Raw genomic sequence first — 16,846 nt, 5'->3', positions numbered from 1 at the left:
CATCAAAAAGGTCTCAGTCATGTTCCCTGTTTAAAGGATGTGGCACAATGTAATATATTTGAGCTGGTTCTTCACTGAACAGTTTCGAGTGTTTTCTGGGACTCCCCAGTGCACCAAGGTTCCGTACAGCTGGGTGTCCCCTCAGTGCAGCTCTGTCAGCGCTCATCCTGGGCTGACGTGGTGTCACAGGGAGCAGGACGGTCAGCGTCCCCGGCTCCTCCGAGCTCCGTTTCTTCATCCGCAATGCTGGGTTTCTCTTCGCTGTCTACTTAGTAGGGTTGCTGAGAATCACACGTGATGGTTGTCAGGGGCGATTTGTGGTTGTCCCCGTGATAGTCATATAGTGAATATTTGATAGAAACTCTTGTTTTTTATTAAAATTATGGCTCCTAGATTGCAGTGGTTTTTAGTCTGCATTTACTCTTTTTATAACTTTATTCTTATTTTTAAATATGCACTTATTTTTATTTTTTTTTATGAAGGTACTGGGGACTGAAGCCAGCACATTGTGCATGCTAAGCAGGTGTTCTACAACTGAGTAATACAGACCCTCCTTGTCTGAACTTAAAAATAAATATTTCAATACACAAAATAGCTCTTAAACACCATCATGGGACCAATTTTCTGTATAGACAATTGAATACATATGCTATTTCAATAAGAATAAATGTTGTTGGGACATACTTTCTGAATCTGTTTACGTGTTTAAAAACGATCATAGGTAGTGATAAACACGAGTCTTGGATCCACTACTTAGGGTCTGTTTTGCCATCATGGGAAATTATATTCTACAGAGAAGGCTAATTGGGTCTCGTTGATATTTGGATGATTTAGCAGATGATGAAGGCTTTCAAAAGCTGACAGTTTTGTATTTTAAACTAACTACAAAGTTATCTTCTATAAATTGGAAGTCCTCAGCTTGTGAATTGCCCAGTAATTCAGTGTGTACATGTCTGTGTCTCTGTGAATGTGTGTGTGTGTGTGTGTGTGTGTGTGTGTGTGTGATTTCAGGAAGGTAGAAATAAGTTCCATATAGCCTTCTGATACCTTTCTCTTCCAGTTCAAGTTGTAGGCATATATTTATACCAATAAATTGATACTCTTTTGTCATTTGGCATATTGGTGGGAATAAAAGGTTCTCATACTTGTTTCAGAAGTGTTGGGGAGAATGAGCTTAGAAAATAGGAGGAGATAGAGGCAGGAAGGTTCTTTACTCTTTGTGCAGGATGAGAAACAGTAGTTTTTCTTTTTTCTACTAAAACAAACTGGCACTGAATTGTAATATACTATTACTCAGAATTGCCTTTCTGATCAGATACGAGTGCCTCAGATTTTTCAAGGCAACATGAATGATGAAATGTGTTTTAGCAGTTACCTTTAAATGTAGTTTTATTTTTTAAGTAAAAGGCTATAGCCTGTTCTTTCTTCCAGCATTACAAGAAGTTCCCATTGATCCAGGTACATGATAATTGTGCTTAGTTTCTTCGGGTTATTGTTTTTTTTTTTTTTTTTTAAGTGCTTGTTTCATTGTGGTGTGAATGAATGTTTAAAATTTCTGGATTTTGATGTTTAGAACATGCTGATTTATCAGAACTGTTAAAAACCTGATTGTTGTTTGGTCCTCGTTTGGTGGGGCAACCTATTGATTTCTGTTGTCTGTTAAAGAGGGAAATTCTTCCTCTAGCCTGTAGATCATTAAGTGAATGGTTTGCAGTGTGCCTTTAAAATTCTTTGAATGCATTGAGCATGTTTGTCCAGTGAATTTTGAATTGACTCATAGTAATGACTTTGTTTGATTCTGTGGCTTTTGCTCCTCTCCACATGAATTTGAATTCTCTGTTGCATTTTGTATACGTGTTCTTAACAGGGGAAGAAATTTTGCATTTTTTACATAGGTGGGTTTTCCTATCCCCTCTGAAAGCCTTCTGTAATTGATACAGCGAAAATCTGTTATTGCAGTGCTTAATTATTTCATAAACTATTTTTTGGCTTAATCAGAAACAATGACAAAGAATGATAATAAAAAACATGAAAACCTTCCTTCCTTTGAAGAATAGAAATGAGGTGGTCAGGCTCACGCGTGCTTTGTACCTGACACCCTTACTTTCATGTCATTGTGTATCATGATTCGGAGATGGAGTTGCTTCAGGTTTGTAGATTTTTGTTTTAACATTTGTGTTGAATTCATTCTCTAGGCTGATGTTCCCTGTTGCGTTTGTGGAAAGTGTAGGTGAAGGGAAACAGATGCTACGTTTTGTATTCAGGAGGCCTGAGTTGCTGAAGAGAATAGAGTAGAGGGTGGGCTGAGGAACAGAGTGACACTCCCTCACCTCCAGGCTGAAATTGATGAACAATGAAATCAATTAGGTGTATCGGTATTTATTTGACCAATAGAAGTCAGAGGGCCCAGACTGTCTAGTTATGCGCAATGGAAAGTACTGAATTCACCTGCAGAATTAGGTGCTTTACCAAGTAGAAGCAGCTTAGAGCAATCAGAAAAATCAGTTCTATGATGAGATATAAAAAGAATATAATATCTATTATTTCTGAAACTTTTCTATGTTAAGTTGTGTAGAGCTAAAATTAAGTTCCAAGCACCAGGAGTTAAGAGTCTGGGTGGTTCTGTGGGATCGTTATTCAGGGATGTGTCTAGACCCTGCTGGAATGGCCGAAGCTGGCAGGAAAAGACCCAGAGCCAGGATTTGTCATCCTAGGGTGTCCTCCATAATGGTTCCATGTGATAGCCCATGATTGGGTTAACAAATTTAACAGACACCAGACGCATGTCAACCTTAAGAAGAAAAAGTGTGCTTAGTAACTGCTTTCAAGCAAGCACCTGTGCATCCTCACTCCTGTCTCCTTGCCATAAAAAGCAGAGACAATGTCTTGCTTGCATATTTGAGGTTTTAGATAGCACTCTGTTCATTGCACAGCAATGACCCAGGCCCTCAGCTATAAATGCTGGGCGTGCGTGCTGTTAGATAGTCTATTATCCCCAAAACACGGACCTGGCTGGACAGGTGGTCTGCTTTGTAATGAATATCTAAAGAATTTATCTTGTTCCCCTCTCCCCATGACTCCCCTAAAGGTAAACTAAGCCTTTTTACTCATTGTGGATTCTACAAGCTCTGTCTCATCCTGTCTTTCCCCAAGTTCCTGTTTACTATCACACAACTGTTAAAGACTATTTTCTTTGATTATACACAATAAATATGGGAGCATTTGAGAGGCTCTTGGAGTTGGCTCCCTACTCCCTCTCGCTTTCTTTCCTTTTTCCACAGTCTTGAGTCATTCATTCCATGTCGGTAAGACTTCTGCCAGCCAGAACCCACAGTTCCAGGTGAGAAGGATGCAGACTTTATCTCTCCTACCCGAGGGAGAGAGAGAAGAGAATTGAGATCTGCTCCCCCGTGGTCCCTTCCTGCCCCAGGGCCACTCCAGATCACCTGCAGCCTTCTGGCCTCTGCTCTCAGGGCCTCTGTCCCAGGACTGACTGCAGCCTTTTCTTCCCTTGTCAATATTTCCTGTGCCTTTCAGGAGTTGGTCTCTTCTCTGCAATTCCACCCTGGCAGATGTGATGGTGGTCAGCGTGCTGGTGGGCAGTCATTTGGGGACTCCCAAGAGCCATTCTGATTTTCCTGAGTCTCTCATTCGGGGTTACAAAACTGTCGAGAACCGGAGGAAGCCCATTCACGTGAGGTCAACACAGTATTACATCACTTTCATTTTATTTTTGAATTTTCGGTGGAGAAATTATTTGTAACAAACTGTTCCAGATTTTCGGCCGCCTGCTTTCCTCACCACTATTTCCTTGTTGGCTCTGGTGCTTGTTTAAAGAACCAGGTTTCTTCTCTGGTCATTTCTAGCAGCTGGGCTTGCCGAATCCTTGATCTGCATTTGAAGCAGAATGCTTCTTCGTGATGTCAAACTGATTTTCCTTGTCATGTCTTAATATTTTGTGTACACTCAGCAACTGTTTCAAGTGAAATGCTCTTGTCCAATTTCGGTTAACTCACATTTGCTGAACTCCTGCTTTCATGCTGAGGGCAGTTTCTTCTTCCTGTAATAAAATTTAGCAATTTGCATTTACTATGGGAAGGTACTGGCCCGAGGTGCTTTCGTTCTTAACAGTTTTAATAACAATTCACCCATTAAAATGTACAGTGGTTTTTACTCTATGCCCAGAATTGTGCATCCCATTCAATCTTAGAACATTTTCATCCCCCCAACAGGAAGCTCCTTACGCATAAGCAGACATCCCCATCTTCCCCATCCTCCCACAGCCCCAGGGAGCCACTTTTCTCTCTCTGTGGGTTTGCCTCTGCTGGAAATTTCATGTAAATCGAGTTACTTCATGTAAGTGGAAGCATCTATTGTGACTGACTTCTTTCACACTGAGTAACGTTTTCAATGTTTGTCCACTTTGTGGCCTGGGTCAGTACTCTATGCTTTGCTATTGCTGAATAATATTCCTCTGTATGGCTGGGCCCCTCTGTTTACCCATTCATCACGTGATAGACATTTGTGTTGTTTCTGCTGTTTGGCTGTGATGAGTAATGGCACCGTGAATATTCCTGTAGGAGTTTTTATGTGAACATTTGTTTTCAGTTCTCTTACGTGTGTGCCCAGGAAGCAAAATTGCCTGGTTATTCAGAAACCAAATGTTCAACTCTCTAAGGACCTGCCAGGCGTTTTTCCAAAGTGGCCAGGCTGTGTTAAATCCTCACCAGCAACGGCTGCGACCCCTGCATCTTCTGTGTCCTCATTAGTGCTTGTTACTCTTTTTTTGATTATAACCTACTGTAGTGAGTGTGAAGCGGTTTCTCCTAGTGGTTTGGCTTGATTTCCCTTACAGCTAATGATATTGAACATCGTTTCGTTGTGCTTATTGGTCATTTGTATATTTTCCTTGAAAAATATTTTTCAGATCCTCTATTCATTTTTTAATTGAGTTGCCTTTTTATTGTTGAGTTGTAGGAGGTTCTTTTTGTTTTGGTTTTTGTTTTTTATTTTGGTAGATACAAATTCCTTATCAGATAAATGATTTGAAAAAATTTTCTGCTGTGTGTTGTTTTTTCACTTTCTGGATGGTGTCCTTTGAAGCAAAGTTTTAAAATTTGATGAACTCCAATTTATCTCTGTTTTCTTTTTCCTTGTGCTTTTGGGGTAATATATAATATCTGAGGTATTTTATTTAAACTTTTATATATAAAATAACTTAATTATTAGGACCGTTCTAGGAGACGGGTGCTTTTGTTGTCCCCAGTCTATGGATAGGAGACTGGGATGCAGAAAATTTCACTGACTTATCAGTGTCAAAGCTACCCAGTGCTGTGGGAGTTCAGACCCTCATGTTTGTCCCCAGCATCTGTGCTCTTCACCACCATGCTCCACTCCTTCCTGGAATCGTTAATGAAAAAGTCTTTACTTTTTTGATTTCTTGTTAGTTTTTGTTTTTCTCATTGGGCCCTCATCTCCTCATTTTCCTTAAAGAGATCAGTGTAGGTTTATTTTAGGTCTCATGTAGGCAGAAGCATTGCTATCAGTTAACTTCTTTATTACTCACTCCCCTGTGATGGCTGTTGCTAATTGACCTAATGAAGTCTTGCTTTAGTCTCTCCTTCTCATGACACTAACAACAGAGTCATGACTTACAGAATGCTTAAAGAAGAAAGTACTTGATTGATTTTATTTTGCTACCCAATGAAACCAATCAAATAAAAACCCCAGAGTTGACACAGACGGTAAGCCCTCCAGAATAGGGTCACTGTCTTCTTTGTGTTTCATTTGTTTGGTCACAGTGTCTGGATAGTGCCTTGCTGTCCAGCAGTTTTGTTAGGATACAGTGCTCGTGAATCATTGTAAGGACAGAATTTTGACAACAGACTGTGCTGTTCATTCCACGAGGGAAAAGTTAATATAGAAATACTGCTCAGATCTATTTTAAAATTAAGCTTGGAATTTTGAGAAGAGTTCAAGAAACCATACAAAGATCTTTTTCACTAATTTTAGATCTATCTTAGACACATTATGGTTACATAGCAGAGTACCTTATCAAGTAGATTTGACAAGAGGTGTGTATTATTGATTATTTGTTTTAGTTGAAATATTCTACCTGGGATAAAATATTCAGTGCCCATAAATGAACAAATATGTTTGTATTTCTATGCAACATGGGAGCAGACTTCATATGTTTCTATATAATATATATGACTGTGTGTTTTAATCTGTCTTTCAGTGTTTTTATAGTTTTTCAGCAATGTTGTAACTTTAGAATTCTTGTAAGAAAATCACCCCAGATTCTAGTGCTGTTTGTACTGTGTATCCTGTCTTACGCTTGGGATTCCACTGTCCACACAGGGAGGAATTTCCTCTTCTATTGAGTTAGTATCAGAGTTAAAGGAACTGTGATTTCTAGGCCTTTGCTCTCCATGTGTTTGCAGTTGGCTGTCAATCGCGATTTTCCCTTTCTTGAGTTTTCATTGTTCAATTAGAATTTTTGAAAATAACTATTAATATGTTGCATCGGTCTCCCTAGAAACTTGATGTGTTTGTGCTTTTCAGTTTTCAATTTATGAAAAATGTAAATACACACTTGTTTTTAAGTAGTCCTTTTTCACTAGATATTTGGTTACCTCTTTATAGTTAAAATATTTTTTTCCCAATGAATGAATCGGTGTGCATGTTTTAAAGATACCTTACTTTTTATTTTTCTTATTGTATCAGTTATATTCATTGTAGAGAATTTAGAAAATACGGATAAACACAGTAATAACTTCACAATGGCCTCTAATCTCACCTAGACATACAGTTGTAAGGTTTGAAATTCAGAATTACAAGTCCTCTCACATTGTTCTTCTTTTTCAAGTACGTTTTGGTTACTGAGACCCTCGAATTCCCATATGAATTGTAGCAGCAGCTAGTCAGTTTCTGCAGAGGAGCCCGCAGGGATTGTGATCGAGACCACGTTGAATATACGGATCGTTCTGGGGAGCACTGCCATTCCAAGAGCACTGTCTTCTGATCCAGCAATGTGCGTGGTTTGTCTGTCCAGGTATTTAGGTTTTGTTTAATTTTTTTTTTAACAATCCTTTGAGTTTACAGAGTTATTTTACTTTTTTTTTTTTTTTTGCCTTTATACTGAAGACAAGTGTGCCAGGTACCGGGATCAGAAGTGTATTTGAGCCCCGCCACTTCCTGCCACCATGGTCGCTGCACTCTTTGTTCACCCGCTCTACAATCTTGCACAGAATAGGACCTCAGTAACTCTCTCTCTCGAATGATTATATGCTTGTTGGATGATGCTTGAGAGTCCGTGTGATGATTTATTTCCCCAGCTTTTCCCCACTTCTTTACTATGCCCTTTCTCTTCCTTTCCTCCAGCCTGGGTTTCAGTTTACCTGTGGCATTGATTTTTCTTGTCTGTAGACACTTCCTTTCACTGGTTCACGATAATTTTACATGTGGGCTGTGGAAGCATGCTAGATGTCAAGAAAGAGCCAATCCATTGCATGCTAGTATTTTTAGAGTGCATTATTGTTTTATCGATTGAAATTAAATCAGGGTGACCCCCTGAGCCCTCCCGTGAGCTGTTTTTGCCTTCCTACACGTGATAATGCTCTGGTTGCTGAATATGCCCTTTCCCCAGACTTGGTTTTGGAGTTAAGTCACCATCAGTGGAGCCCTCTCTTTAAAAGATGAAGAAAACATTTGCTCCTTCTCCCTGGTTGGGGACTTGGATGAGATGAGGTAACAGATAAAGAATGGAGCCCCACCTCATTCTAACACCCGCTCGTTCCGTTCCTTTCTCCACGGAAAAAGAGTACAATTCAACACTATAAAGATTGATTGTGAGCAAATGAGATAGACAGGACAACCGATCATTTATTAAATATACTTTCATGCCAGAAACAAATGTATTATACACACAAAAAGCACACAAAGCACGGTAGTACCGTGATTACAAACGTGGGTCCGAGTTCGAGTCCTGCTCTGGAGTGACCAGTCCTGTGAGATGGAGAACTGGTAGGTCGGCTTAGCCTCTCCCGGGCATGTTTTCTGTCCCGCAGTGATGGGGCTCTCTAGGCGTCCCTCCCCCGTAGAGGTGCTGTAGGGTGCAAATGATGCACGTGGGCAGCCCGAGCACAGCTGCTCGTTCCTCGTAAGTGCAGGAGAGCATAGCTTTTGTGGTGAAGGCTTTTAACAGCCCCGTGTAGACTCTCAGTGCTCCGAATGGATGCCTTGTGGTTTGGAGATGGGATTCTCAGTTCTGTAAATACCCAAAGATTGTGTAATTGGGCCCTGCTGATTTGAATCTATTCTTTAGAAAGTACATATTGTAGATATATTTTTCAAGCATGCATGCTTTTTTCTTTTATTATTTATAGTTCTACCCTCTCTCTCGGTGGGACTTTTCATGGAATCCAGGAAACAGCCCTAAGCCACCTGCCTCTTCACACGTCTCCGTGGCGGTTTTCTTCCCTGACTAGAAGAGGGTTCTGCATAGGGAATTTTCTTTGTTCCCTTTTTCTTGGAGTCTCTCTGTCTGTCTGCCCACCTCTCACCTGTCCAACTGTCCATTTCTCTACCCACTCATTCTTCTGACTTGTTCCAAAAAGCATTTCAGGCAGCTTACAGAAGAACAGATACCAAATAAACAGGTGAGAAAATGGGGCCAAGTTCAGACAGTGAGGCTAGGAGGTGAGCCTGTGTGAGGGTGGCAGGCATGAGAGACATGCGTCTGCCCTGTGACTTATAAGATCGACAGCAAGAGTGTGCCTGGGGCTCCCAGCAGACACAGGGAAACAGGGTTTGTGGGAGATGCTCACTGGCTGTGAAATAAATAAGTGGCTGAGTAGAAGCCCAGCCTTTCCAGCTACTAAGGCTTAGGAGAATATTTTGAGTGTCTTCAACATCAGAGTATTTCATCTTTTCTTTTGTCAGAGTTCTACATATAGTTGGTTACATTCTGTGCCTGGAAATTTCTACAAAATTTCTTCCCACGTGAGTCCCATGACTCAGGAATGGGGTGGTTCTGCTCATTGACTGTGGTTGGCCAGAAACCAAAAATGACAGCTTCAAAGGAGCCTGGGATTTGTCAGTTATGTTTTGTCAGTACTGTAGAGTTCAAAAAATGCTTTCACAGTATCTCTCCATCTGAGGCGGCAGCGTGCTCTCTTACAAGCATCAGGAGCTCAGGGCCACGGGATGGTGGGGGCTGACTGCATTGCCGTCAAGACAGCTGAGCTAGTCACTGCAGGTGTGGTTCTTTTACGTAAGGCCTTTCATGTTCTTTACTTGAATGTTTCAACAGGGAGTTAATTAACTGAGTCAATTAACATTTAATAAATATGATGCTTTGTTGAAAAGACAGTTACAGACAGAATATAAGCTCTGAAGCCTTTAAAAACGGTTTCATTACTGAAATTTCAGTAGGGGAGATACACAGTTTATCTTATTTATGCCTCTCTTTTAAAGTAACAAAGAAACAAGACAGAAAAGGCAGAGGATGTTTTCTGTTATTCCTTTCTGCTTGCAGGTGCCCTCACCTCCAGTAGCATCCATCCAGACACCGGAACTGACACTGGCCGTGCTCAGAACTGCCTCAGCCCTGAAGACACAACTGACAAATAGAAGGGGGCCACGCCCTGTTAGAGCAGGTGCTCTCACTTTGTGGATCCTTATGTAACTGAGCGGTGTCAATCAGGATTGCCCGTTTTACATTGTGTGGCGCTGCTGCGGTGTCTCCTAGTTACTTGTTTCTGTAAGTATTCATGTATTATTCCCCACTGCGTGGTACTACACGTCTAAAAATGCTTTTTTCAGATGAAAAAAAATGTTCATTTAATATAATATGTTTGAAAAAAGGGACAAAAGAGTCTATCCTGGTCCCGCTACTCAGAGATAATAATTAACAATTTAACATTTATTTTCTGTTTTTTCGTCAGTGTGTATCATCTCTGTCATAAAAACCAGTGAGCACTCTGTCCCTTTTTACTGTTCGGAGACCTCCATTTTCCATTTGGCTTATTACATGTTTTTCTACAATATTCTATCTCCCCTGGCATGATTTTTAAAGACCAGTGTAGCATTCTGTCTTATGGAGGCATCGTCCATTTTACTTCGGACTTAAATAAACTTTTAAATTCCAAGTATACTTAACTGAAATACTGAAAAGAGAACTGTGGTGGTACAGGAAGGCCCCTAACTCCCTTCCCATTATTTCCTGAGAGTAAAAGCTGTTGAAAATTTGGTATATATATTTCATGACCTTTAGGCCTATGAGATACATATATATAAACATATGAGAAATCAATGTATAGGTGTGTGTATATATGCTTTATTTAAAAATGAGACCATACTATATGTTTTTCTGCAGCTCGCTTTATTCACTCAGGGGTATATCATGGACGTCCTCCCACTCCAGACTCACCCGGCCCTTTCAGATAGATTGGAGGGGTCTCCTGATGTGCGGGTGTCGTCTCTTGTCCACGGACACATTTGGTGGGAGATTGCTGTGGACAAGGCCCTGGACCTCGGTGAAACGCCGGCTCCCTCAGGGCCCGCAGCTCGCCTTGATTTACCGCATCATTGTCTTGATGGTGGACAGTTAAGTTTTCTCCATTTTCCACTGTCAGAAAGAATGTTTGAGTTGCATCCTTCTTGTACAGACATTCCTGTGATCTTGTATGTGTATTCCTTTAGTTAAGGCTTCTGGAAATTTAGTCCCTGGATGTGACATTTATATTCATCACAGACTCCTTTCAAGTGACTAGAAATTCCTTCTCCATTGGGGAATGAAAAAATGCACAATTACATATGTAACCAATTCTCTATCGCTGGATATGATTTCACTTCAGTGTTTCTTCCCACCTTTGTAAACAGTGCTGTGTAAATGCCCTGATGGGTACATCTTTTTGGACTGATTTTTTTTTCCTAAAGGAAACGATTCCTAGAAGTGGAGTTGAGTCAGTGTGTATGTACGTTTTTCAGAGCTTACAAATCCATTGATATGTCATCCTCTGAAAAAGTCGCTCATGATTTGTTCTCCCACAGATGGACACTAGCTAGAATATCTTAAAAATATTTGCCAATATGATAAGCAAAAGTGCTTTTTCATTGTTTTTGTTTGCATTTGATGACCAGTGAAGTTTTGAGCATTTTTCACTCATTAGCCATTTGACTTTTTTAAAATGAATGATTCCTTTTGTCCCTTGCCCACATTTAAGTGAGGGAGCTTCTTTTTGCTTTGTGACAGCTTTTTGTATGTTATGAAAATTAACTTCGTGAATTCATCAACATGTATCACAGAGCTTTTTCTTGTCATTTCTTTCCTTTCATTTTGTTCAGGAAGTTTTCTGAATTTTGTTGTGGCTCAAACTATTCTTAGGATAGTAAATGTCTTCCTTATGGGTTTTATCTTTGACATTATTCTTAGAAATACTCTCTTATAATGGAATAAATCTCTTCTGTAGGTTTTTATAATCTCTAAGATGGAGATTATAATAGTACATGTTATAGTGAGGAGAAGTTGAGTTAATAAGAGCAAAGAGTTGTATTTGCTGTTACTAGTACTTTTTAATATTTACATCACTATCTGCAATTTATCTTGTGGTCATTATGACAGGAATGGAATTTATTCTTTCCAGGTGATTCTCTGTCCCAGGACAATTATCGAATTCATAATTTTCTCTTTGATTTGAAATCCCACCTGTACAAAATACTTACATACACTAGAGTCTCTTTTTGAGCTCATGGTTCCCTTCTGTCAATCTCCTTTCCTTACTCCAGCACCATATCTTACATATTGTAAAAATTTATTTAATAACTGGCAGTCTGTTTTTTTTGATTCTTTTCTTCCATCCCAAATTTTCTTGTCAAGTATTATGACTTTATTATTCCTGAAGAATTCCAAAATATTTTGTTCAAGTTAAAAAAAAATCAGATTGGAATTTTCATGGGATTTTTTAGTAAGTTTTGAATTATTCTTAGGAGAACTTACATCTTTACAAAACTGCTTTTCTCCATGCAATATGTTTATGTCTTTACATTCAAACCTCTTACTTTAACCCTCAGTACAGTCCTGAAGTTTCTCCATTTAGAATATGGGCATTATTTTTGAATTTATTCCAGATTATTGTTTATCTTTTTGTTAATTTTGTAAGTGAGAATTTTTTGCTATTATATTTTTAAATGCTTCAAACTGACATTTAGAAAGGAAGATTCGGTTTGTCAATACTCACTTTGTAACTTGTCATTTAAAATTGTAAGTATTAAGTACTTGTTCCAGAATCCTTTCTTTTCTGTTTTTAAAAATTTGTTTCCAAGATTCTCAAAATGTTCATAGCTAAGTAGTATAGGTGGGGACACAGATGGAGAGAGGTAGTGTGGCTCACGTACAAACTGTGAGCACTTTCATGGCTGCCTTTAGGCTGGAGAAGCTGCAGAAGAGCCCAGGTTAGACCAAGGGTGGCTTTGTCTGCACTTGAAAGCCAGCTTTCCTGCCTGTATGGTGAAGCCTGGTGGGCGTGGCAGGTAGATGATCAAGGTCTGATCAAGGTCATTGGCTGCACAGAGCACTGTGTCTGTGAGAACTGGAGACCATTTCCATGGGAAATGCTTGGCGCCAGGAACACTGCAGGGGAGCTGGGGAGCCTGTGTGTTAAGGATTTTCCAGCCCTGGGAGTGGGAAGATGAGACTCTGCATTCAGATCTGAGTTTGAATTCATCCTCTCTTGTTTACTGGTCCTCTGGCTTTTGTCAAGTTATCTACCCGCTTTGAACTCCTGTTTTCTTGTCTCTCAAAACAGGAGAATTACAGCCTGCTGCTAGAGTGTTTGCTCAGGGTAAATGATTTGTGTCTATAAGATGCCACGTACAGTCACAATCTCAGTGAGAAATGGGCTGTCGCCTGTTCTTCTGCAACTCAGTGCTCGATAAGTCATCGGGGGAAATCCAGTCCCTAATTTGTATGTGATGCAATGAGGAACAAAATTAACGTCTTGCCTTTCCCTAGCAGTATTCTTACTTCTTTGCTTCATTTACCTCTTTCCTCCTTTACTCTCCCCTTTCACCTCCTCCACCAAAAGAGACTGAGTCTGTCTCAGAACACTTCATTCAAATTACTTTAAATGTTGGCTCATCCCCATGAAATTACAGTGAAATTAAAAATAATCTGTACACGTCCCAGACATGATTATATTTGATTTACACACACACACACACACACACACACACACACACACACACACACAATATCAGGCTACCTCCCATTTGCTGAGGGAGAAGGACCACTTTTTCTGAGTTTTCATTCACTGAGCGTGAGAGCAAAGTCTCTTAAGCAGAAATTCGCCTGGCTTCTTGCATGGTTTTTTAAATTGGATTTCTGCTTTGTGTCCACAGAAATAGTCTCCTATTAGAAGAGGGGAAGTGGGGACAGATATTCTGCTGAGATATTGGTGTCATCATATTTGAGTTGGAAAGGACTTACGACAGCATAGAGTCGTACCTTTTTATGGGTGAGAATCCATGATAGTGTAACTTGGACAAGAACCCGGGTCTTCTGTCTTCATGTCCACGCGGATGAAGAGGCAACTGGGTGGGGGATGGCAGGGATCCTTGCTTGAGTTCCGGGGTCTTGCTAGTTTCCAGTGTTCAGCTGCCTTTAGTTTATGTCCATGTGGCCTCTCATGGGAAGGTCACTCTATCCTGATAGATTGAGTTTCTTATCAGCAAAACGGTCTGGACCCACTCATGGTTCCCAGAGATTTTCTGCTGACCTGCTGACACTTTATATACATGAGACCTAAGAAACTGCTGGATATAAAATCCTTAGTTATCATTTGCCCTCAAGTTCCACAGGAATGGGGTGCTGTCTCAGGCTGTCTAAGGCCAGCTCTGAACAAAGATAGGGTGATAGGCTGTGCAGCTGGACACTCCCCAGTCGAATGGGATTTCCACCTTAGTTTTTAGAATCAGGCAGATTAGTTCAAATCTTACCTTTACCAGTTATTAGCTTTGTGACCTTGAGGAAGAAACTTTACTTTTTTGGGGACAAATTTTCTTTATCTGTAAATAAGTTCAGTATTTATTTTAGGGTTTTTGTTTTAGAATTGAATGAGCTAATTCCCTCATTTATTCCTAAAATACTGATCACATGGTTCTATGCTGGTGACTTAGTGGTTGATTACTAAGGGACTCAGTAGTGAGAATGTGGGTGAGGCTCCCTGGATAATAGAGCTTATATTCCATGATATGCTTGTAAAGGACTGGATTGCAGTGGATTTTTAGTAAATGTCCATTCCTTTCCTAATCCCCATTGATTGTGTATATATCTTTATACTAATATATGAACAATTTTTTATTGCAATTTAAGTCTTTTTGTAGTATTTAAAGTATGTAGCTATAACAAAAGTACGTGAAATAAAATGATTTGAATTTTATTTTCTTTTCAATAAGCAAAACAAAATAAAATAGAAAAGAAAAGAAAAAGTTTTGATGGAGTAGAAATAATTTTATTTCCGTGGAATCGACTCCCTATGTTAGGTTTTTCAGTTGTGTTCTTAAACAGCATATAAAATTGACAGGTTTTGACTTCAGTGTTGATAGTTGGGTGAGTATAGTTTCTTTTTGTGGTTGTCTTTGATGAATTATTTGCACTAGATCATAAATAATGTGCATGTTACATATTGGAAACGAGGAAACAGTGGAGACATACTACCTCCAATGCAGTCATTTTGTTACCGAGTCCAAACTCATTCTGCTCACCAAATGACAGGCCAATAAACTGGGAGATGAGGTGTTGGAGCAAGGAATAGTGACTTTATTTGCAAAGCTAGCAGACCCAGAAGATGGCAGACTGGTGTCCTGGAGAACCATCTTCCCCAAGTCAGAATTGAGTCTCCTTTTATACTAAAAAGGGGCGGGGCTGCAGTTGGTTGTTGGAAACTTCTTGTTGTATGAATTGCTTGTCCTTTGAATCCGCTGTTCTTGCAGCTGTCCATGTGGATCAAATCATGTTGCCCCTGTAAAACCTCCAAAAATAAAACAAAGTTATTCTCTATTTTGCAACTTGCCATCTCTACGTAAGTGCAGATTAGTTAGCATCCTTCAAGATCACGGCCAGGAGAAGAGGCTGTCCTGGATATTTCAGTCTAAAGGCAACTTTCTTTTACAAATGGTGCAGAGATAGCAAGTCTGAGCCTAGAAAACAGGGCACAGGGTTAAAGCCAAAGGAACAGACCTAACATGGGGTCAAAATTGTTCTTTTCTATTACAATTCCCTTTTCCGCTTCATAGATAATTTTAGTAAGAAACATGAGCAATTTTGTATTTTTGCTTCTTAATAACCGATAAGTGGGCCAACTATATTTTTGTGAGCAGGGATGCTGTGCGGGCATAGGGGACACAGCAAACTCTTGTTGGGGGTGGCCGACCCTGGAACATGTCTGATGCCCCGTGAGTGTTGGTGAGGGTCCCCCTAGCCAGCGGCTCTCTTCAGGAGCCAGCATATGGGCATTGATATCTGGAGACCTCATTTTCGGCTACAGGAAATTTTTTAGATACTGCGATTGAAAAATCACTCCAGCTGGGGATAATTAGGGAAAAAAGGAAAAGGAAAAGGGTTTGGAGTAGAGTAGAAGAGAAGGACATCAGATCACGGAGCCTGAGTGCTTGGCAGCGGGGCTTCGGGGGAGAGGGGAGCAGACGTGGTGAGGGGCCTGGCCCCGGAACCAGCTCCTGCACCTGTCCCCGTGCCCAAGCCACATAGCTTTTAATAGGGCCACCTCTCTGGGCTGGATGTCACCCTGGGCAGAACCTTGAGAATCGAAGGTAAGGGGTGGGCAGCACTCACCTAGGGGGTCACTGTGGATTTCGGTCAAGTCCACAGTGCCTTTTCTGGTCATGTGTCTTCACTTGTCCTTTATCTCAGGATCTGAGGAGGAGGAGAAAGGAACTCAGGTGGAGATCCAGGAAGATATCCGACTGTGTTAAGAGAGGACAGACACAGTGACACGGGGAGCGAGGACACTTGCAGCAAAGTAAAATGACTTCACAAATATTGCTTCAGAGTTGCAGGTGTGAGAGAGCCTAAGCCTGTCTCAGAGTGCAGGGGACAAGTGGAAAGGAATGGCAAAATTTCCACTGAAAATTGAAATTTTGTTAAATAGCTTGCTACTGTTGCTTGTATCACTTGAATGAATGCAGGCATATTTCTGTGGGCATTTATAGGTTCACTCAACCTCACCAGCACCTCTTGCCCCCATCGGGGATGGGATTTCTCAAGCACAGTGCCCCTCCTGCTTGGGTGGGTCACGCTGCGTGTCCTCGCCTGGGGCCGGGCTGCTGCAGGGCACAGAGTCCCCGAGGCACGGCCTGGGAGACACGACAGGAATATCTCTGCTCTCGACTGAGGGCCTCCTTTTCCCCCTGCAGTGTGAGAATGCCGGTGACTGAGTTAGAAGCATGCTCCCAAGCTGTCCGTGTCCTTGCCATTCAGAAGCGGACCCTGGAAGCTTCCAAATTTCTCCAGAATGCGTTCTACATTCACCTTCGGCAGGTGAGTGTATGTCTTTACACAAGTGGAGGAATTACTGCCGTTTTCCTGGAACTTACCACCACTAGTCCATCTGATTTTTCTGTGCTAGGATTCAGTATGGCCTGCTAAAATATCTGGAGTCAGATCTTGAAACACTGATGAAGAGGATCATTTATTTTATTTCTATATATGATAGCCTTTTACTTTCAAAATTCAGAATTTTTGGTTCTTTCAGGAATTTTTGGGGGATGGCAAAACAACTTTGCTCTTACAATCTTTGAGACCTGTTGCTTTTTGCCTCTCACCTGT

General features: G+C 40.7%; 1 long non-coding RNA gene across 1 annotated transcript; it reads left to right on the top strand.

Annotated features, from left to right (window-relative positions):
* Positions 1 to 6,786: 6,786 nt before the first annotated feature.
* Positions 6,787 to 16,614, top strand: LOC135320825 (uncharacterized). Its single transcript, XR_010380166.1, has 3 exons — positions 6,787 to 7,054; positions 9,539 to 9,763; positions 16,435 to 16,614. It is a non-coding gene; the product is annotated as an uncharacterized LOC135320825 (long non-coding RNA).
* Positions 16,615 to 16,846: the final 232 nt, after the last annotated feature.

This window comes from Camelus dromedarius, unplaced genomic scaffold (genome assembly GCF_036321535.1).
Source record: "Camelus dromedarius isolate mCamDro1 unplaced genomic scaffold, mCamDro1.pat HAP1_SCAFFOLD_51, whole genome shotgun sequence".
NCBI lineage: Eukaryota > Metazoa > Chordata > Mammalia > Artiodactyla > Camelidae > Camelus > Camelus dromedarius.
Note: the sequence above shows the minus strand (reverse complement) of the source record. Positions and strands in the feature narration are given on the sequence as shown.